This window comes from Bacillus rossius, chromosome 3 (assembly GCF_032445375.1).
Source record: "Bacillus rossius redtenbacheri isolate Brsri chromosome 3, Brsri_v3, whole genome shotgun sequence".
Classification (NCBI taxonomy): domain Eukaryota; kingdom Metazoa; phylum Arthropoda; class Insecta; order Phasmatodea; family Bacillidae; genus Bacillus; species Bacillus rossius.
Window position 1 is genome coordinate 9,520,347 of NC_086332.1, and position 22,749 is coordinate 9,543,095.

The 22,749-nt window shown below is 40.4% G+C and overlaps 1 long non-coding RNA gene across 1 annotated transcript; it reads left to right on the forward strand.

Moving 5' to 3' along the window:
• The first annotated feature begins 1,796 nt into the window (after positions 1-1,796).
• LOC134530185 (uncharacterized) lies at positions 1,797-7,486 on the forward strand. The gene is made up of 2 exons (XR_010074787.1): positions 1,797-2,216; positions 4,457-7,486. It is a non-coding gene; the product is annotated as an uncharacterized LOC134530185 (long non-coding RNA).
• The last annotated feature ends 15,263 nt before the right edge of the window (positions 7,487-22,749 follow it).

Genomic DNA, 22,749 nt, shown 5'->3' on the forward strand with positions numbered 1-22,749 from the left:
ACCACGTCTGTTGAAGTCTCCTCCAGTGTTGACATCGACGTTGCCAACGGGATCTGCTCCACCATCGTCGACGCTGACGTCAAGGTTCCCGCAGTCGATGGTACAACCTCCATCGAGTTCGTCGTTAAAGTCGGTAAAGATGCCATCGAGTTCGCAAGAACAGGTAATTACGCGACTTATGCACCAGAAGAAACAAACTAGGCGATCCTTACAACACCGACGTCAGTAACAAACCGAGCGTCCTGCTGTCTAGGACTCGCTTATATTGTCGCGGGTTGAAATTTTGCAGGGTTGTTGAAATCAAATTTAGGGACTTTACTGACGGGACTCTGGGCTGGCTGCTCTGTTCACTCGTCAGCGCAAGTGGCGTGACCATGTAATTGGGGCACGGGGCCGGCGCGGCGCGCTGCGGGCTTGCAGAATTTTGTTTGTTTGTTTGGCCGCACGCTGGCGCAGCCACGGGCCGCAGTTACTGGGGCGCGCTGTCGTAACAAGCCGCGCGGTGTGGCCTGCACATTGGGGTAGAGGGGGGGTAGTCTTCCCAGATGTTCTAGTTAGTTGTTTAGTAAATTTGACTTCAATAACGAGCTTTTGTTATGGTAGGCGCGGCAGGGCGCGCGAATTTAAGCGCAAGTGATTGGTGACTCGGGGCTCACTCAGGCGGAGGCTATGCGTCTCACCTGTGGTCACGAGTTGTTAGTTCGTTCGTGATGTAGGAATTCAAGCTTTCGGGCGGAAGCTATGGTCGACGCCAGAGGCCACGAGTCGTTTAATTTAAGTTAGGTCATAATGTAGTCGTCAAGCTTTCGGGCGGAGGCTATGGCCCTCGTCAGGGGTCACGCGTCATAGTTTTTAAAATGTAATGTTCGTTCGGGATTTCAAGGGCAGGAGAGGCCCCTACGTTATTTTTTTAAAGTAATCGATCAAGAAAGGCTTTTCGGAAAATGTGAGTATGGACTTATCTTTGTTTTAATTTTAAGTATTAATTATGATTTGAGGTATTCGGAAGGACTAGGGAAGTGTTTAGTGAAGTTCTCTCATTCTCTCTCTTGTAAGGTCGTTCAATCGTTAAGGAAGTAAAGAGATTATTGTTTTAAATTGTAATCCCGCTATTTAAATGTTCTTTAAAATGATGTTGAGTATTTGACTTTAAGAATAAAATAATTTTAATTAAGTATTATGTTATTTTGCAAAATCTCCTTAGTTCAGCTCTCACCAGACATCCTGTACGGGATGACGAACCTATGATCCTAGGTACAGTAAAGTATTTTATGAAGTTAAGACTAGTTGATGCCAAGCGAGTTGTTTCTATGTAAAGAGCTACGATTCTCGCCCCCCCCCCCTCTGAAGGTGGATCGTGACAGAAATGGTGGAGGCGCCGGGTAGGTTCTATTTCTGGAGAGAGAGAGAGGTAGATTTTTATGTTTATTATTAAGTTAGTTTCAGCTTCTGATAGCAGGTTATTAAGAGTTTACTGGAGGAGAGGATTACGGAATTTTAGTCTATAGTGGAGGAAGTCTTTGAGATTTTTTTTTTGACGTAACAGATGTTTATTTGAGGATACTTGTAAGGATAAAGTTTATAGTGATAAGTTGTTTTAAGTCGTTGAATTTATTGTAGATTTATATCGGGGATTATTACGTGAGGAGAATACGTTATAAGTTAAATGCTTATTAGAGATAATGCAAGTGGTTTAATTTAATTGAAGTTCATTTTAAGATTGTAGGTTAAGAGAATTATAATTTAAAATAAAGTTTTTTGTCGTAAATAGGAATTATTTTCAAGAGAAGTTTGTTTTGTTTTCGTGCGCGTAGGAGACGAGACGTACGAATTAAATCAGTCGAGGGAAGGATAAACGTTAGAAAGGAATTAAAGAGAAAACGAGAGTTTATGTAAAAGAGAGTTATAGAATTTATAGTGATGTTTTGTTTTAATTAGAAAAATGTTGAGAGTTGTTTCAGAACGACACGTCAGTGGACGTGGCAGAATGAACACGTGACGGGGAGGTGCTGAGACCTAGCGGAGAACGGAGGAACCGCAAGCGAGGGTTGGCGCACCTGATGGAATTCGGTGACGTCACGGGCTCATACGGAGACGTGGACAGGCCGTGACCTTGTTTTGATCAGCTGTACGGTAACTTAGCGATAAGAAAATAGACTATTGGTTAAATACATTTAAATTTAAGTGTGTTTTAGGAGAAGAGGAACTTTCAGTATGTAAGTAATTTAATTTAAGAAGTGTATGATGTATAGGCTAGAAGTGTTTCGTTGTAAGTTGTTTATGTTTTTGTTAGTTAAATTCTACCTCGGTTTTAAAAATATTTTTTTGGGATTTGTAAACATTATTAAGGAGGTACACTATAAAATCGATAAGCATTGAGAAAACTGGGAAGGCTAGATTTTGTGTGTAGAGGGAATTTACTCCAAAAGAACAGAGAGACAAAATTAATGTTTTCATTAGGGCGAGGGACCCTAAGGTGAGGCGTTGTGTCCCTGGGAAGAAAGGGAATTGTAGCGCAGACCATAGGAGATGGGCTGACTACGGAATTAAGGGTCAGGAGAATCCTGAGAGTTGTGAGTAGTTTGGGGCAGGAGTTCCCCATGGTAGTACCGAAGTGGCTATCCTGTATGGGATAGGGTACCATTTCAATGAAGTTTGTTGGTGGGGTTAGAGCCCCCTGTGTAGTGGGCCTATAGCAGATAGGCACTACAGTGAAATTTTTGGTTATTTTGTGAGGTAAATTCCCTGGAGGTTAAGTAAGATTGGATTCAGTTAGGAAGGAGGGAAATGAGAAACATTGCTGTAGAGAGTTAGTGTACTTGCCTAATGTGAAATTGAATTTTACTAAATTAATTTAGGAGAAAGTTTTTTTCGGTAAATAAATAATAATGGAAGATAGCTAGATAATTAATTAATTTTTTTTGAGTAAGGTGTTTTAAGTAATGAAATAAAATAAGGTGAAGTAATTTGAATAATTGGGGAGGAGTTTCTTTAAGAGTTTAGATAATTGTTTTTGAATTTATTGAGATATTCAGCCAGTGAAGTTTGAGTGTGAGAGATACAGTGAGATTTTAAGGAAATCGGTTGTTTATTAATTAGGACAAATGAGATTTTATGATTAAGAGTCAGTAAGCATAGTTAAAATTTACGACATGATATTTGTTGACAGTTTACAGTTATTAAGGAGAAAACAGAGTAATCTATTTATTTTTATTTTAATGGTTTGAAGATAAGATTATGAATTTTTTTTGGAAGTTTCTTTGGCATGTTGGAATAATTTTTTTTGATTTTTAGAATTTACAGAGAAAATTTAATTGATTTACATTAGTTTGGAAGTATGGAGGTTTAGTGTTCGATTAGCCCTAACTTGATGGTCGGATCCCAAAAGAATGCCGTAAAACCGATAGCCAATTGAGAGGAATGCGGTAGGCGCTTGTGTAGAGAGGGGTTGTGGGAAAACTCCTTGGGACTGATGGCAGATCAGGGGCCCTAAATAGTGTGTGATGCTGTAAAACCAGTGCAGAGAAAGCCTGGTATGCTTAAATTTTTGGGCACAGGTTATGTAAACCTGGGGTTCCATGGGATTTAGTCATGTTAGCTGCTGTGAGACATTAAGATTTCCAGGCTCCATAGTAAATTCAATGTAAATTTTTGTTTTCTTAAAATAATAAATTTGTTTTTAATTTTTTTGAGATATTTGATTTGTAACAGTGAATACAGACCCCGAGGAATAAGAGTTGTCATGCTGTGAGAGGAGAAGGTGGTAGGCCTAAAAGGGTACAGGCACCACAGAGGTTATGTGCATTGCATAATTTAAATATAAGGAAACTTGAGAATTTGAAATTTTGTTGTTGGTTTGTACACCCATAAGAAGAGTATAGGCAGAATTTTTATTGTTATGAGATGTCTAATTTAATTGAAAAGAAGAAAGTTTAAAGATGCAAGGTAACATTATTATTGTAATAATTGAAAGAGATTAAGAGGTAGAGAGAAATAGGCAGTTTTTGTTTGTAAGTACTAAAGTTTACATATAGAAATTTAGTAACTAAGAATGAATAATAAGTTAAGTCTAGTGTAAAAGTTTTTTTTAAGTTTGTTAAGTTAAGAGTCACAAGTAAATTTTTTTTTAGAGAGAATGTCTTTGATAGGAAGTATTAGAAACTTATGGGAATTTTAGGGTAACATAAATAATGTAGGTAATGAATAATAAATAGATGGTAGGTCTTAAGTTAGGATTAACATTTGAAGCAGAATTTAATAAAGAAGAAGGAAAATAAATAGGCCTAATGAAAAGAACAAAAAAGGATTTTATGGTAAAGCATTTTTTTTTAAGTAATAAACAATGAATAATAATGTTGTTTCAGGGTAATGTGTACTAATAATACAATTTTTTTTTAGGACCAAAGAACAGGAATTATGTAATTTAAATTAACATGTATTTTTGAAACTGTTACAGATTCCTTAAGATGAGCTGAGCAGCAGTCCAGTTTACAAGATGACAAGAGTTCGAGAGACAAGATACAAGATCACTGAAACAAGAGCCAAGACTGAAGATTCAAGAGAAGAGAAAGCTGGCAGCCATGGACTTACAAGTGGAGATTAATAAGGTCATGTAAAGTTTTATTTTTTTTTATGGAAGACAGTAACTGGAGTTTTTTTTTGTTATAAACATTATTTACAGAACTTTTTAGGTTATAGTAATGTAATGGAACTAGTGAGTTGTGGTAGCTGTCAAAAAGAACTAATACCTTAAGTTTAATTTTTAAAGTTAATTTTCTTAATTTACAGAGGGATTAGTAGTTTTTTTTAAACCTTATTTAGGTTGGAATTTAAATACAATAGCTTATTATAAATGTGTACGAACAGTTCAAGTTCACAGTACTGATAGGTAGGTCAGATGATCTTATTGATTTTGATGATTTGTTGTTTTGAGTTGATTTTTAAGTGTTGTGAATTAGACAATGAAATAGTTCTGAAAACTTAAATTATTTCAAGCTAAGAAATAGTAAAGTTAATTGTAACTCAAAGGACACCAGAATTTAATTTTTTTTTGAATTAGTAATGTTTGAAAATTTTATACTTTACAAGAAAGGTTATAAACAAACAGATCGGATGGAACAAGGATGCAGTAAATCACAATTTCATTTAGAATTATTGATTAGCTTTTGAGGTTATGAAGTAAAAGTAATTATAGTTTAAAAGTTTGAATAAAAAAAAATGTTTTTTTTTATTTGTTTGAAATAGAAAGTTTAAAAGTTAATTAGTCATGATCTAGGTGGGTGATGGGGTGGGAATTGGCCACTCTTTTTCCCTATAACCTCCCTAACATGGCCTTCTATTACAACTAACAGAAATAAAGAAGAAGAAAAATGAAGAATTATTAGTTAGAATGTTTCTTTCATGAAGATACCTGATGAACTTTTACTGTTTGGAAGAATAGAAGCAAGGTTAGTCAGATATTTTTACTCAGAAGAAGAAGAAGATAAAGCAGTTTTATGACTCGACAAGCCAGAGATTGGTGTTTCCCCTCTGCGCTTCTATTGACTACGTTGTTTACTCTCATGGGATAGCTGGTTCGGCACCATGGAGAGAGATTGGTGGGCATTGTGGTTGCCCCCAGAAGAAAAGAAGAGTAGAAGAGGTTATGGGTGGGTCATGTGAACTGACCTTCAACCCAGTTACTTCGTGGGGACTATTTGCTGTATAGAGAAGATCAAGACACAAGAGTTAGGGAAAATCATTGGAGGTCATGTTTCCCTTCCTTAAGTTTTTCCTATCAAATTATTTGCCTGATTAGATTATGCTAAGGGTGGGATACTTTATGTTAGCAGTTGAATTAATTAATTTTATTTTTTTGTGTGTTTGCATCCTTGCCCATCGATTGCAGTTTAGTAGTTAGTTTTGTATTTGTCAGGCGTGATGGTAATGCCTGTTGATGATGTTTCAGAATTGTAATCTGTTCGTGATGAGGATGGCACAACTCCGAAGCAGATGTGGGGAGAAGTTGTGAGCTGCCCTGGAAGCCAGTCCAGTAGCTGTTGGAGTTGAGTGGTGTTTGCTGATGGCCAGCCCAGGGAGCTACTCTTCTCGACAACACTGACTTCGAGGAGTTGCACCAACCTTCACGAGATAAGAGTTTAATTAATTGAAACACTGTAAGGACACTTAATTTTTTTTGAAGAACGAAAGAAGTATGGTAATAAACGGAAACCGAAAAAAAAAAATAATAATAATTATCCAGAATTTGCACATTGTTTAACGAATACTGAGAAACTAAGAACAGTAATTTAATTTGTAAAGAGAGCTTCACTAACAGAACAATTTTTTTAGAATTGAGAACTCGAGCCTCTGAAGGTTCCTGTGAGAACAAACCAGATAAAAGTTTTACATTTAATTTTATGAATACTTGTTGTTTTAAAATAAATCTTATGCAGAATCTAGATGTATGTTCAGACAGCAAGGAACTAAGAAAATTATTATTTTTGTGAAATGAGGAATTTATAGTTATGGTTTAATGGAAAAAGACAATTTGTAATTTTGAGGTAGCTCGATGGGGCTCGAGCTCTGTGAGGGGAGGGTTATGTCGCGGGTTGAAATTTTGCAGGGTTGTTGAAATCAAATTTAGGGACTTTACTGACGGGACTCTGGGCTGGCTGCTCTGTTCACTCGTCAGCGCAAGTGGCGTGACCATGTAATTGGGGCACGGGGCCGGCGCGGCGCGCTGCGGGCTTGCAGAATTTTGTTTGTTTGTTTGGCCGCACGCTGGCGCAGCCACGGGCCGCAGTTACTGGGGCGCGCTGTCGTAACAAGCCGCGCGGTGTGGCCTGCACATTGGGGTAGAGGGGGGGTAGTCTTCCCAGATGTTCTAGTTAGTTGTTTAGTAAATTTGACTTCAATAACGAGCTTTTGTTATGGTAGGCGCGGCAGGGCGCGCGAATTTAAGCGCAAGTGATTGGTGACTCGGGGCTCACTCAGGCGGAGGCTATGCGTCTCACCTGTGGTCACGAGTTGTTAGTTCGTTCGTGATGTAGGAATTCAAGCTTTCGGGCGGAAGCTATGGTCGACGCCAGAGGCCACGAGTCGTTTAATTTAAGTTAGGTCATAATGTAGTCGTCAAGCTTTCGGGCGGAGGCTATGGCCCTCGTCAGGGGTCACGCGTCATAGTTTTTAAAATGTAATGTTCGTTCGGGATTTCAAGGGCAGGAGAGGCCCCTACGTTATTTTTTTAAAGTAATCGATCAAGAAAGGCTTTTCGGAAAATGTGAGTATGGACTTATCTTTGTTTTAATTTTAAGTATTAATTATGATTTGAGGTATTCGGAAGGACTAGGGAAGTGTTTAGTGAAGTTCTCTCATTCTCTCTCTTGTAAGGTCGTTCAATCGTTAAGGAAGTAAAGAGATTATTGTTTTAAATTGTAATCCCGCTATTTAAATGTTCTTTAAAATGATGTTGAGTATTTGACTTTAAGAATAAAATAATTTTAATTAAGTATTATGTTATTTTGCAAAATCTCCTTAGTTCAGCTCTCACCAGACATCCTGTACGGGATGACGAACCTATGATCCTAGGTACAGTAAAGTATTTTATGAAGTTAAGACTAGTTGATGCCAAGCGAGTTGTTTCTATGTAAAGAGCTACGATTCTCGCCCCCCCCCTCTGAAGGTGGATCGTGACAATATACATGCACCGTATGGAATAATACGATAGTCAAATCAAGATCAATTTACTAAAATACTAGAGTCAAAACAACATTAAAAAATAGAAGTACCATCAACAAAAAAAGGAAGCACATTTGGAAGCACCTTCAAAAAAGGAAAAACAAAAGGAAGCACCGACAAAGAAAAGGAAGCACCATCAACAAAAAGGAAGCACATTTGGAAGCACCGACAAAGAAACGGCAGCACCGCCAACGAAAAGGAAGCACATTTGGAAGCACCGACAAAGAAAAGGCAGCACCGGCATCGAAAAAGAAGCACATTTGGAAGCACCGACAAAGAAAAGGCAGCACCACCAACGAAAAGGAAGCACATTTAGAAGCACAGACGACGAAAAGGCAGCACCGGCATCGAAAAGGAAGCACATTTGGAAGCACCGACAACGAAAGGCAGCACATTTGGAAGCACCGACAAAGAAAAGGCAGCACCGCCAACGAAAAGGAAGCACATTCGGAAGCACCGACAAAGAAAAGGCAGCACCACCAACGAAAAGGAAGCACATTTGGAAGCACCGACAACGAAAAGGCAGCACCGGCATCGAAAAGGAAGCACATTTGGAAGCACCGACAACGAAAGGCAACACATTTGGAAGCACCGACAACGAAAAGGCAGCACATTTGGAAGCACCGACAACGAAAAGGCAGCACCGGCATCGAAAAGGAAGCACATTTGGAAGCACCGACAACGAAAAGGCAGCACCGACAACGAAAAGGCAGCAACGACAACGAAAAGGAAGCACATTTGGAAGTACCGACAACGAAAAGGCAGCACATTTGGAAGCACCGACAACGAAAAGGCAGCACATTTGGAAGCACCGACAACGTAAAGGCAGCACATTTGGAAGCACCGACAACGAAAAGGCAGCACCGACAACGAAAAGGCAGCACCGACAACGAAAAGGCAGCACATTTGGAAGCACCGACAACGAAAAGGCAGCACCGACAACGAAAAGGCAGCACATTTGGAAGCACCGACAACGAAAAGGCAGCACCGACAACGAAAAGGCAGCACATTTGGAAGCACCGACAACGAAAAGGCAGCACCGACAACGAAAAGGCAGCACATTTGGAAGCACCGACAAAGAAAAGGCAGCACCGACAACGAAAAGGCAGCACATTTGGAAGCACCGACAACGAAAAGGCCGCACCGCCAACGAAAAGGAAGCACATTTGGAAGCACCGACAACGAAAAGGTCGCACCGCCAACGAAAAGGAAGCACATTTGGAAGCACCGACAACGAAAAGGAAGCACCATCAACGAAAAGGCCGCACCGCCAACGAAAAGGAAGCACATTTGGAAGCACCGACAACGAAAAGGCAGCACCGCCAACGAAAAGGAAGCACATTTGGAAGCACCGACAAAGAAAAGGCAGCACCGCCAACGAAAAGGAAGCACATTTGGAAGCACCGACAACGAAAAGGCAGCACCATCGACGAAAAGGAAGCACATTAATTTGTCATTGACTCCAATATTCATTGGCTCCAATATTCATTAGCTCCAATATTCATTGGCTCCAATATTCATTGACTCCAATATCCATGAGCTCAAATATCAATTGGCTCGAATTACTCCATAAGGTTCCATCAGCCTTTTGGCTCCAACAGTTTTTTGGCTCCGATAGTCATTGGCTCCAATAGTCTTTGGCTACAATATTCATTGGCTCCAATAATCATTGACTGCAATATTCATTGGTTCCAATATTCATTGGCTCCAATATTCATTGGCTCCAATATTCAATGGCTCCAATATTCATTGACTCCAATATTCATTGGCTCCATCAGTCATTGACAACTACAGTCTTTTGGTCCCAAAAGTCTTTTGGCTCCAAATATATTAGGCTAGAATTCTTCGAGTCTAAGAGACTATGAGACCACATGGTTACCGAACTACGTGACTACGAATCTTCAAGTTTACGAGACTGCGAGGCTACAGAGCTACGAAGCCTCTAGTACACAGGTTTACGTGACTGCGAGGATACAGGACTACCAGTCTGCATGAGTACTTGACTACGAAGCTACTCGTCTACAAGGCTACAATTACAGCATCTGTTTTCGTCAGAATTTTCTCTTTTGCTCCAACTGCACCACCAGCATTATGTTATAAGATTACAAGGCCGCCTGCTTACGTAGCTTCAAGTCTACGAGGATACTTGGATACGTAGCTTCAATTCTACGAGGTCCTAAGACTTCATGACTACGCGACTTCGAGCCATGAGGTTACGAGATTACGTGACTACGAATCTTCATGTTTACGAGACTGCGAGGCTACAGAGCTACGAAGCCTCTAGAAAACGAGTTTACGTGACTGCGTGGATACAGGAATACAAGTCTGCATGAGTTCTTGACTACGAAGCTACTCGTCTGCAAGGCTCCAATTGACACATCTGTCTTCGATGGAATTTTCTCTTTTGCTACATCTACACCATCAGCATTATGTTATAAGATTACAAAGCTACTTGCTTACGTAGCTTCAAGTCTACGAGGCTCCAATACATCATGATTACGAGACTACGAACAATGAGGTTACGAGACTATGCGATTGCAAGTCTTCAAGGTTACGTCATCGCGAGGCTATAGGACTACGAAGCTTCCAGAACGCATGGTTACGAGAATGCATGACTAATTGACCGCATGGCTACGAAACTTTATGTCTCTAACTGACTACAATAGCACTATTCAGTGGTGAGAGTTAATTTATTTCATGCAAAGGTACTTGCTGCAAGCAGTTCCGCTTTTCAACATCAGATGACGTCATGTTTTGCTTGCAGGTAAAATAATATTTATTTATTTTATGCGGGATGCGGGTTGTTCACTATCGGTCGCATAAGAAGAATGGCATCGATAGTCTTCAAGGAGAAGGAAGTTCGTCCTTCCTGCTAGTGCTTCTCAGATTTCTCACGGTCCGCCATCTTGGATTGCGACGTCACGGCTGCCATCTTGGATGGGTGTGACTTTGACCTTTGACCGAAACCACAGGAATGATCGCAAGCACACGGATTAACCATCATAATATTGATAAGAATAATCAGGAGCACACGGAGAAAACCATCATAATATTGGCAAGAATAATCAGGAGCACACGGAGAAAAACGACACATGTTTTCTTTGATATCATAAAATTACAGGAAAAAAATATTTAAAAATAAAAATAAATTAATAAAAAAATTTAAAATAAAAACAAAAAATACATAAAATTCTGGCTTGTACTAGAACTCTATCTTTGCTCAACAATGATAAGTTTACAAGCTAGCAGAATCAGTTTATGTATTTTTGTTTTTATTTTAAATTTTTTTATTAATTTATTTTTATTTTTAAATATAATTTTTTCCTGTAATTTTATGATATCAAAGAAAACATGTGTCGTTTTTCTCCGTGTGCTCCTTATTATTCTTGCCAATATTATGATGGTTTTCTCCGTGTGCTCCTGATTATTCTTATCAATATTATGATGGTTAATCCGTGTGCTTGCGATCATTCCTGCGGTTTCGGTCAAAGGTCAAAGTCACACCCATCCAAGATGGCAGCCGTGACGTCGCAATCCAAGATGGCGGACCGTGAGAAATCTGAGAAGCACTAGCAGGAAGGACGAACTTTCTTCTCCTTGAAGACTATCGATGCCATTCTTCTTATGCGACCGATAGTGAACAACCCGCATCCCGCATAAAATAAATAAATATTATTTTACCTGCAAGCAAAACATGACGTCATCTGATGTTGAAAAGCGGAACTGCTTGCAGCAAGTACCTTTGCATGAAATAAATTAACTCTCACCACTGAATAGTGCTATTGTAGTCAGTTAGAGACATAAAGTTTCGTAGCCATGCGGTCAATTAGTCATGCATTCTCGTAACCATGCGTTCTGGAAGCTTCGTAGTCCTATAGCCTCGCGATGACGTAACCTTGAAGACTTGCAATCGCATAGTCTCGTAACCTCATTGTTCGTAGTCTCGTAGTCATGATGTATTGGAGCCTCGTAGACTTGAAGCTACGTAAGCAAGTAGCTTTGTAATCTTATAACATAATGCTGATGGTGTAGATGTAGCAAAAGAGAAAATTCCATCGAAGACAGATGTGTCAATTGGAGCCTTGCAGACGAGTAGCTTCGTAGTCAAGAACTCATGCAGACTTGTATTCCTGTATCCACGCAGTCACGTAAACTCGTTTTCTAGAGGCTTCGTAGCTCTGTAGCCTCGCAGTCTCGTAAACATGAAGATTCGTAGTCACGTAATCTCGTAACCTCATGGCTCGAAGTCGCGTAGTCATGAAGTCTTAGGACCTCGTAGAATTGAAGCTACGTATCCAAGTATCCTCGTAGACTTGAAGCTACGTAAGCAGGCGGCCTTGTAATCTTATAACATAATGCTGGTGGTGCAGTTGGAGCAAAAGAGAAAATTCTGACGAAAACAGATGCTGTAATTGTAGCCTTGTAGACGAGTAGCTTCGTAGTCAAGTACTCATGCAGACTGGTAGTCCTGTATCCTCGCAGTCACGTAAACCTGTGTACTAGAGGCTTCGTAGCTCTGTAGCCTCGCAGTCTCGTAAACTTGAAGATTCGTAGTCACATAGTTCGGTAACCATGTGGTCTCATAGTCTCTTAGACTCGAAGAATTCTAGCCTAATATATTTGGAGCCAAAAGACTTTTGGGACCAAAAGACTGTAGTTGTCAATGACTGATGGAGCCAATGAATATTGGAGTCAATGAATATTGGAGCCATTGAATATTGGAGCCAATGAATATTGGAGCCAATGAATATTGGAACCAATGAATATTGCAGTCAATGATTATTGGAGCCAATGAATATTGTAGCCAAAGACTATTGGAGCCAATGACTATCGGAGCCAAAAAACTGTTGGAGCCAAAAGGCTGATGGAACCTTATGGAGCAATTCGAGCCAATTGATATTGGAGCTCATGGATATTGGAGTCAATGAATATTGGAGCCAATGAATATTGGAGCTAATGAATATTGGAGCCAATGAATATTGGAGTCAATGACAAATTAATGTGCTTCCTTTTCGTCGATGGTGCTGCCTTTTCGTTGTCGGTGCTTCCAAATGTGCTTCCTTTTCGTTGGCGGTGCTGCCTTTTCTTTGTCGGTGCTTCCAAATGTGCTTCCTTTTCGTTGGCGGTGCTGCCTTTTCGTTGTCGGTGCTTCCAAATGTGCTTCCTTTTCGTTGGCGGTGCGGCCTTTTCGTTGATGGTGCTTCCTTTTCGTTGTCGGTGCTTCCAAATGTGCTTCCTTTTCGTTGGCGGTGCTACCTTTTCGTTGTCGGTGCTTCCAAATGTGCTTCCTTTTCGTTGGCGGTGCGGCCTTTTCGTTGTCGGTGCTTCCAAATGTGCTGCCTTTTCGTTGTCGGTGCTGCCTTTTCTTTGTCGGTGCTTCCAAATGTGCTGCCTTTTCGTTGTCGGTGCTTCCAAATGTGCTGCCTTTTCGTTGTCGGTGCTGCCTTTTCGTTGTCAGTGCTTCCAAATGTGCTGCCTTTTCGTTGTCGGTGCTGCCTTTTCGTTGTCGGTGCTGCCTTTTCGTTGTCGGTGCTTCCAAATGTGCTGCCTTTTCGTTGTCGGTGCTTCCAAATGTGCTGCCTTTTCGTTGTCGGTGCTGCCTTTTCGTTGTCGGTGCTTCCAAATGTGCTTCCTTTTCAATGCCGGTGCTGCCTTTTCGTTGTCGGTGTTTCCAAATGTGCTGCCTTTTCGTTGTCGGTGCTTCCAAATGTGTTGCCTTTCGTTGTCAGTGCTTCCAAATGTGCTTCCTTTTCGATGCCGGTGCTGCCTTTTCGTTGTCGGTGCTTCCAAATGTGCTTCCTTTTCGTTGGTGGTGCTGCCTTTTCTTTGTCGGTGCTTCCGAATGTGCTTCCTTTTCGTTGGCGGTGCTGCCTTTTCTTTGTCGGTGCTTCCAAATGTGCTGCCTTTCGTTGTCGGTGCTTCCAAATGTGCTTCCTTTTCGATGTCGGTGCTGCCTTTTCGTTGTCTGTGCTTCTAAATGAGCTTCCTTTTCGTTGGTGGTGCTGCCTTTTCTTTGTCGGTGCTTCCAAATGTGCTTCCTTTTCGATGCCGGTGCTGCCTTTTCTTTGTCGGTGCTTCCAAATGTGCTTCCTTTTCGTTGGCGGTGCTGCCGTTTCTTTGTCGGTGTTTCCAAATGTGCTGCCTTTTCGTTGTCGGTGCTTCCAAATGTGTTGCCTTTCGTTGTCAGTGCTTCCAAATGTGCTTCCTTTTCGATGCCGGTGCTGCCTTTTCGTTGTCGGTGCTTCCAAATGTGCTTCCTTTTCGTTGGTGGTGCTGCCTTTTCTTTGTCGGTGCTTCCGAATGTGCTTCCTTTTCGTTGGCGGTGCTGCCTTTTCTTTGTCGGTGCTTCCAAATGTGCTGCCTTTCGTTGTCGGTGCTTCCAAATGTGCTTCCTTTTCGATGCCGGTGCTGCCTTTTCGTTGTCTGTGCTTCTAAATGTGCTTCCTTTTCGTTGGTGGTGCTGCCTTTTCTTTGTCGGTGCTTCCAAATGTGCTTCTTTTTCGATGCCGGTGCTGCCTTTTCTTTGTCGGTGCTTCCAAATGTGCTTCCTTTTCGTTGGCGGTGCTGCCGTTTCTTTGTCGGTGCTTCCAAATGTGCTTCCTTTTTGTTGATGGTGCTTCCTTTTCGTTGTCGGTGCTTCCTTTTGTTTTTCCTTTTTTGAAGGTGCTTCCAAATGTGCTTCCTTTTTTTGTTGATGGTGCTTCTATTTTTTAATGTTGTTTTGACTCTAGTATTTTAGTAAATTGATCTTGATTTGACTATCGTATTATTCCATACGGTGCATGTATATAAGCGAGTCCTAGACAGCAGGACGCTCGGTTTGTTACTGACGTCGGTGTTGTAAGGATCGCCTAGTTTGTTTCTTCTGGTGCATAAGTCGCGTAATTACCTGTTCTTGCGAACTCGATGGCATCTTTACCGACTTTAACGACGAACTCGATGGAGGTTGTACCATCGACTGCGGGAACCTTGACGTCAGCGTCGACGATGGTGGAGCAGATCCCGTTGGCAACGTCGATGTCAACACTGGAGGAGACTTCAACAGACGTGGTACCGCCAGCAGAAGAGACTTTAATGCCGCTAGTGCTTGCTGCACAGGGAAACTCGGCGAACGCTGGTTCGCCATCAATGGAGACTTCAATGGATGGCGAATCGTCAACAACTAACGAACATCGGTGCTGTTACTGCGACAAGATTTTCTCAAACAACAGCAATGCTCGACGACATGAGAATAGAGAATGTGCCAAGAACCTATATCGTAAAATGTTTGTTTGTGAGAAATGTCATAAGCAGTTTTGCCAGAAAAGATAATATGAAAACGCACATGAAGGCATGCAAAGGTCCTGCTGTTCGGCAGAAAGTAAAGGTTTCGGCGCAACAACGATGCATTGATGTTCATAAGAGTATGCCTGGAGATGGTGCAACTGCGGCAATGTCAGTATCTGGATCGGGTCTGAAAGGTTCGTCTTCATCACCACGGTATCCTTGCAGCTACTGTGATACGTCGTTCGCATTTGCTCATGATGCATGAAGACATGAGCGGAGCAAATGCACGAAGAATCCATCTCGCATGAAGTTTCGATGTGATGAGTGTCATGAATGGTTTACTAGAATTAATAATTTGCGACGACATGCGAAAAACTGTAAAGGTGAAGTCCGTGTCCCTACTGCTGAACTACCTGCAGAAATTTCGACTCCTCGGTTTAGGTTGAAGGCTCGTGAGCGTACAAGCAAGAAAACCGATGTGCAGCAACCGATTGGTATGACGTCTGAACAGGAAAATAAACCTAAGACTGTGTTCGGCGCATTACAAGTGAACGATAATGGCTTCTACTTGGCGCAGTCTGCATTTCGTGGAACATTGAAGGACTACTATTATTTAAATACGTTAGGTGAGTCGAAAGACATTTGTAATTTTCTTGATGATATCAGAGAGGACATAATCAATCAGCTTACTGATGATGTAGCAACAAACGGACCTTTGAAATATAACTTGTGGCTGGACTGTATATATGGAAAGCCATATCCGTTCGATGACAAAGTGAAGAAGTGTGCATTTAAGACATCGGCTGCAGTAATTTACAGTTCTAACGATGTGAAGCAACCTGTTAAAAACGGTATCCAGAAACTCTGTCAAGAAGAGGTGGACTATGTCTGTAAAGGTTCTGGCTGGACTCTGTCTAGTATAAACCGATTGGAGCTAAGAATTAGTCATTTCACACCGCTGCGGAACTAAATGATTATAAGATTGCTGGCTTTCGCAAATAATCCTGTAGTAGAATTGAAATTATGTAATAAATATTATGTTTGTAAAAGAACTTGTGGCGTTTAATTCCTCGAACCTGTTACTATTATGTTAAATTGATGTTATATTTAATTTTTTTGCATCGTCCTAGATCGTACCAAGGATCTTAGTCGATCTAATCGATCCGTACATTTATTGTCAATTTATTTAATGAATTTTGGAATTTTTCCCGAATTTCTAGCTAAATAAATATGGATTTTCAAGATGGCGGCCAAATGACAAGATGTCGGGTGTCACAGCAATAATAAATGATTACTGCACTCTAGCGGATAATAATTAAACTAACATGACGTCAGCGCACTCTAGCCGACGATACAATGATGATGGCTTCCAGCATCGAAGACAAGATGGCGGACATGCCGTCATACTACCTGATGATATATATATATGCTTTGAAAAAAAAGTGGAGGGAGTCAGTATGCCTGCAGCCACCACGAGGGAAGGATCGGTCGCCATTTTTATTTTTTTTGCACTCGTCGGGTTTGAACCGAGGACTCCGAGCTCCGTGTCGTAAATGTTTGTTTTTTAAATATTTTATTAAAAATTTTATTATTTGAATTTTTTTAATAAATTTTAATTTTTTTTATTAAAATCGGATAATAAAAAAGTTAAAGATGGCGACCGTAACGAAAATTGCAACGGTGACGACATAATCCAAGATGGCGGTCATGGTATCCTTATTCCTAGAAATGGCTTAACTGAGGCTTGAGTTAAGGATGCTTAAGCCAGTTTTAGGAATTTTCAGCCGCTGGGATTTTTAAGGACTAAAAACGGGAATTTTTCCCTCGAAACGGGAAATTTTTCCCTCGAAATGAGAAATTTTTAATTTGTGGAATTTTTTGAGATTTTTTGGCGGAACTTTTTTCCACAGAAATGGTAATTTTGGCGATTTTTGAGGAATTTTGGGCAAATTTTGCCCAATTTTGGCGGATTTTGAGGATCAAATTCAAGGTCAAGGTCAAAGGTCAAGGTCACAACCATCCAAGATGGCAGCCGTGACGTCACAATCCAAGATGGCGGTCGACAATCTTCAATCCACCGCCTGAGGCCTGTCCTCGGCGCCCCATTCATATACTACTAATTAAGAAACCTTTCTTTGGGGGAGGGGAAAGAGGCGAAGGGAGGGAAGCATGATATCCCCAAATAATTGAATTAAACTTCTTTTTGCGTAAAATATTCTCGAATAATTTAATTTTTTTTTAAGTTAAATAAATCAAATAATGTCCCAGGGTATAAACCCCGCGATATTCACTAGTGGCCACAAACGAATTTATGTTCTTGACGCACCTTTCTCACCCATTCACCCCAACTACTCAAATCTTATATATCCATATTGCCGTATAATGCAGTGCAGAAAATCTATTCTAAATATTAAACAATTGCAGAGCCACGGCAATTTCGCTGATTCATTGGGTAGCAAAGTAGAGTTGAAGTACATAAATACACTTTCCTCACGGAGATGATTGGACTGTGGTGCCCTTGACGTAGAATTATTAAAAATAATGCCAAGCGAGATAAATATACGCAAATTGCGTTTTCAATTACATTTATGGGCGCGAATCACCCGTAGTTTCCGCAAAGCAGCTACGTCAACTATCAATCATTCAGCGAACTCTTTAACTATATAATGAAACGTCTCCGATAAAAGCGAAAAATACTTGAAAAAAAAAACATTGTTGAGAAGTGGTTACCCATTCGCGCGTGACCCGCCGAAGGATGTGACCTTGCTACTGACCAATAAGCATTCTGAAATATCTGGATTATATATAGGCAAGTTGAGTCTTTGTCCTCGTTATGCTTTTTTTTTCTTTTTTTTTTTTGGTTAACGAGTGTATACCTGTTGAGGAGTCATTGTAAGTTGTTTGTACAACCTGTAGGGCCTAAAGTTGCGCTAATTATTCTCATAATACTCTCCGATAATGTTTGTTTTACTCTGCTTGTTTGCGTGGGTGTAGACAGCGTGTTTAATTGGTCGATTTTTTGTGAGATTACAGCTGGTCTACACCCAATACTTAAGTTGAGGCCCATCCTGTGGGGTGGTTTAAAGCCTTCACTCTCGTGATTGCCTACCCTAGTACGACCCCTGTCGCTGGCAAGTATTTGTAGAGCTCTACCATCTCCCAGCTCTCAGTTGATTCTCAAACCTCAAGATTCCCACTGCAATGTAGAGCGAGACTTCGGTATGAACGCTTCTGCAAAAAAAGGTTCCAACTCGAAAGCCAATACATAGTTTACAATACGTATTTCTGAATGAATACTGCCTCTTATAATATATAATTTAAAGTTATAGTGGTAACCTATCAGCAGTAGCAGGAAAATTCCACAAATTGATCCAGCTACATGTGGATCGCCATACACCCGTCATTTGATGCAATTTCTGCAATTGGACCAGAAGCTGCGAGAGTGTGCTATGGAGGGCCAAAGGTAACTTAGCGTTGAAAGAAAAGTCCCAATCACGATTAACTTCTTTAAGATGCTTTAATGTCAGCAGCCAATGAAACGACATTTTCTCCAGTATTCAAATAAATATGTTTCATTGAACCCGCGAAATTGTGCAGTTTCTACTTTTAGGTATATAGGGGAAGGTTGCTATCGTTGGGCCGGCTCCTTCATCGGGCCTCCTCGATAACGCCACACGTATAGCCAAGTGGTGCGCTCTGTTGATTGTAATGTGAACTACTTGAAGGCAAACACGCGCCATAGTTGTCACGAGTTGTTCCATGCAGCTGCACGGCACATATAAGCGAAGGTAAGTTTTACACATATTAATTGTAATTTATTAGTGTTACAGAAACAAGAATATAAGGGAAATGTTCATTATGATTTATTCTTCACTTACATTCACAGAAAGCATGTTTCATGCCCATTATGTTACCATATTGATGTTTTAAACGAATGTTTTACAAGTATAGAAATGGCCGTGTAGGTTAGGATAGTGTGAGTTGCCTCCAATGAGCTATATCGTGTCGCCATGAATGGGCCACTGGCCCAATCAAGGAAACACTGGCTCAATGAAGGTAACTGTGTTTGCTGGCGATCACAACGATTATTTTGAGCTGTAGAATACACAATTGCGTCCGTTAATTTAATGCTGGAGTTAATAAAGCGTTTTAGGTATATTTTCACACAAAAACACCTATTTTTCTGTTGTAGATGGCTGTACGGAGGAAATAAGGTCGGTGGGAGGAGGATGATATGAGTCACGCGTTAGCTGCAGCGCGGAATCATGATATGAGCGTCAATGAGGCTGCCAGAACGTACAGCATACCACGGGCAACACTGCAGAGACACTTGGCAGGTAGGAATAGTTTTGTCGTTGAACAGAAAAAAATGATAGGCAGTACTACTGATATACCTGCAGAAGTAGAACACGAACTAGTTTCACATGTGCTAAAATTAGAGGAATCCATGTTTGGCATAACACCTACAGATCTGCATAAATTGGCGTTTGAAATTGCTGTGACAAATGAAATCCCACACAGGTTTAATACAGAAAAAGAAATAGCAGGGAAGAAATGGTATTATACATTTATGAAGAGACATCCCGAACTCAGTTTGCGACAGCCAGAGTCAACTTCTTTTGCTCGAACGAAAGGTTTTAATAAGGAGAATGTGCATCATTTTTATGACATTCTAGAGAGGACCGTTGATGAAAACCAGCTGGATGCAACGCGAGTGTTTAACATTGATGAGACTGGTCTGTCAACAGTACAAAAGAAACCAAGGTAAGTGGTAGCTGAAAAAGGTAAAAGGGTAGTAGGTTCGATAGCCAGTGGAGAACGGGGGTCAACTACCACGGCAGTTTGCTGCGCGAGTGCTGCTGGCCAGTATGTCCCGCCGTTAATAATATATAAGCGTTCTCGCACTGCTAACGGGCTGGAAGAAGGAGCTCCACCAGGAACTATATTTGCATATAACCCAGAAGCGGATACATAAACAAAGATATTTTTGTAGTTTGGTTGCAACATTTCATCAAGACTATCAACCCTACAAAAGAAAGGAAAGTTTTGCTCCTTCTATATGGTCATTGTAGCCACACTAAAAACCTCAGTGCATTAGAGATTGCTCGTGAAAACGGAATAATAATGCTGTCGCTTCCAGGCCACACCACACACAAGCTCCAGCCCCTTGATGTGTCTTTTTTTAAGCCGCTGAGTAGCTATTACATAAATGAAATTTAAAAGTTCCTTCGCCAAAAACGCAGCGAAGGCAAACCTGAAGTTGTCACTCAGTTGCATACAGTTCGATTATTTGGAAAAGCATATGGACAAGCTGCGACAGTAGGGACTGCAGTGAATGGGTTTGCGAAAACTGGAGTTTGGCCAGTCAACAGGGATGTTTTTCAGGATTGGTATTTTGTAGCAGCAATGCAATTTGAAACAGATGACATCCCCATTACTGAAACTCCAGAAACAGTCTTACCACTCAGTAGACACATTCATTCTTCTACATTTTCAGCTGAAGAAGCTGTACCCTCTACCAGTAACGATGATCAAGAATCACCTCCATTAGTTGAAACACTGGCATCACAAGTGCATGATTCCTTAGATAAAATCTCTCCATTTTCAGAAATTAGTTGCGCTGGACGAGGTTCAAATAAAAAGACACAGAAAGCGATAGTCATTACAAGCAGTCCTTATAAACAGACTCTGGAAGACTCTGAAATAAGGAAACGAATGCCCAAGAAAAATCAGACTACCAAGAAACGACATCTCCAATTTCATACTTCCGGCAAGTCAGCAATATCCAAACTCTGTTTTCCTTCACCTTTGTCAACAAAGTCCCATTCTAAGGAAGAGTCATGGTTTTGTGCAATCTGTTCCCAGGACATAAAGGAAGATATGATTCAGTGTTTAGGGTGCAAGTAGTGGGTGCATGAAAGTTGTGCTGGTGTTAAGAAAGGGGTAAAAGTATTATTTTGTGAAAACTGTGACTAATTTGTAAAATAATATCGCCTTGCCTGTTTTCTAGAATGGTTTTGATTGTAATTGTTTTGTATTAATATTTTCATTGTATTTATCTGCAGAAAACAGTATCTGCATGACTATGTAGGCCTATAGCTTGTATGTATTAATGACGAAATAGTTAGGCTATGTTTGGTCATAAAAATTTTGTTCATGCATTTTCCAAAGAGTTTTAACATTAAACAATTGGCTCAGGCGGGGAACAGACAATTATCAGAGGTCCCACATGCGACTATAAATACTGCCAATGGAATATATTAACAGGTGTTTCGTGTTAAACAGTTGTTATACAACAGCCCATTCATGGCAACTGCCTGGCCCAATGATGGAGATGGGTTTCCTTCGTTGAGCCGTTTACACCTTTTTTAGTTTTTTAAATATGTATTGACATTTACATCCTTTTGGCTTGTCATGTTTATAAAGTGTTTATCAATAGACAGAGTTCACATTAACTTATAAAACTGGGAAAGTTTATTTAATTTAACGATTTTATGAAGAGTTTCGTTTAACTGGCCCATTGATAGCAACCTTCCCCTATAGGTTGCAATGTAGTTTCTTGCGACATTTCCTGCAGTAGTTTATGATTTGTACTGCTGTAAGAAGTAATTACCAGCTCTACATTATTTGCTTCAGAATATTCTGAACTCAATCAAAACCTTTATTTACATATTGTCAATGGGAAACACACAAAAAAAAACATGGAGCACACTTACTTGCTGCAATGTGTCATTTAATACTGAAGGTCGGTGCAGTTTACACAGAAACACAACCGAATAAGGACGATGCGTAATGCATTACTGTTAGCATTTGACCAGAACTGAAACATAATTACTATCTTTAAGCCTACTAATTACCCATTTACAGTAATGCGAAAAAAAATTATGTATTTGTGGTCTCCCACAGGGCTCAGGATTCCACAGCATACAGAGAAACAAACTGCCAAAGACTGGGTAGCTCAAAGGTTTAGCGTTAAAGAAGAATGCCAAAGTTCGTCACTTAGATTACTAAAATAGTTAATTTGTAGCAATATTCGCCACCCTTCCTAGAAATTATTGAAAATACGACTCGAATGGCAGAGTAATTTGTTTTGCGTAAAATTAGCTGGAAGTTTCAGAGTTGAAAATAAAAACCCCCACAGACAACCTTGTTACAACTGTTCAATCTCTAGTAAAATAAGTATCGAGTGTATTTGCCAACTGAAAAAGAAAAAAAGAAACAAATGCTGGTAATTGGGTTCGAGCCAGAAACCATTACCACATAAGTATGACGCGTTTGCGAAAATAGGCCTGCCATGACTCTGCCATTTGGTTAATCGCAAAGTTTATTATTAAGTATCTATTAAGCAAGAGCCAACAGTGTATTTATGTCTTTTGCGTATAGTCTCATTAAGTTATACAACGAAGTTACGGGATAACTTAACAAGTATTTTGAAGAATTGTTTAACTACATCAACACAATATTTAGGTACCGATATAGAGCCGTGAATGGTTATTTCACTCGTCTCCCACCATGCATTGTTTTAGTTCAACAAGTGTAGACTAGTTTCACAATGTTATGTAGACGCATTGTTTTAGTTTATGCAAGCTCCTGCCTCTTGAAGTCTTTGCCAGCCGTGATTGTTGAAGTGTCACACTCGTGGCAATCCCTGTTCTACTCCTACTACCACTCCATCTCCTCTTCCTCCCATGACTGACTCGATTCATGAGCACCGACTGATCCAAGTGATTCTTTAAGGTCCTGCCGTCTTAGGCCTTCGTGCAT